This window comes from Bos indicus x Bos taurus, chromosome 6, assembly GCF_003369695.1.
Source record: "Bos indicus x Bos taurus breed Angus x Brahman F1 hybrid chromosome 6, Bos_hybrid_MaternalHap_v2.0, whole genome shotgun sequence".
Classification (NCBI taxonomy): Eukaryota; Metazoa; Chordata; class Mammalia; order Artiodactyla; family Bovidae; genus Bos; species Bos indicus x Bos taurus.
The window spans coordinates 88,563,830-88,564,830 of record NC_040081.1 but is presented as its reverse complement, the minus strand read 5'-3'; positions in this window follow the sequence as shown (position 1 = coordinate 88,564,830).

The following is a 1,001-nucleotide window of genomic DNA, read 5'->3' as shown; positions in this document are numbered from 1 at the left end:
GATATATGCCAAAGCCTTTGACTGTGTGGATCACAATAAACTGTGGAAAATTCTGAAAGAGATGGGAATACCAGCCACCTAACCTGCCTCTTGAGAAACCTGTATGCAGGTCAGGAAGCAACAGTTAGAACTGGACATAGAACAACAGACTGGTTCCAAATAGGAAAAGGAGTACATCAAGGCTGTATATTGTCACCCTGCTTATTTAACTTCTATGCAGAGTACATCATGAGAAACGCTGGGCTGGAGGAAGCACAAGCTGGAATCAAGATTGTTGGGAGAAATATCAATAACCTCAGATATGCAGAAGACACTGCCCTTATGGCAGAAAATGAAGAGGAACTCAAAAGCCTCTTGATGAAAGTGAAAGAGGAGAGTGAAAAAGTTGGCTTAAAACTCAACATTCAGAAAACTAAGATCATGGCATCTGGTCCCATCACTTCATAGCAAATAGATGGTGAAACAGTGGAAATAGTGGCTGACTTTATTTTTCTGAGCTCCAAAATCACTGCAGGTCATGATTGCAGCCATGAAAATAAAAGACGCTTACTCCTTGGAAGGAAAGTTATGACCAACCTTATGCTGCTGCTAAGTGGCTTCAGTCGTGTCCGACTCTGTGCGACCCCATAGACCGCAGCCCATCAGGCTCCCCCGTCCCTGGGATTCTCCAGGCAAGAACACTGGAGTGGGTTGCCATTTCCTTCTTCAATGCATGAAAGTGAAAAGTGAAAGTGAAGTCATTCAGTCGTGTCCGACTCTTTGCAACCCCGTGGACTGCAGCCTACCAGGCTCCTTCGTCCATGAGATTTTCCAGGCAAGAGTACTGGAGTGGGGTGCCATCTCCTTCTCCGATGACCAACCTAGACAGCATATTAAAAAGCAGAGACGTTACTTTGCCAACAAAGGTCCATCTAGTCAAGGCTATGGCTTTTCCAGTAGTCATGTATGGATGTGAGAGTTGAACTATAAAGAAAGCTGAGCGCCAAAGCATTGATGCTTTT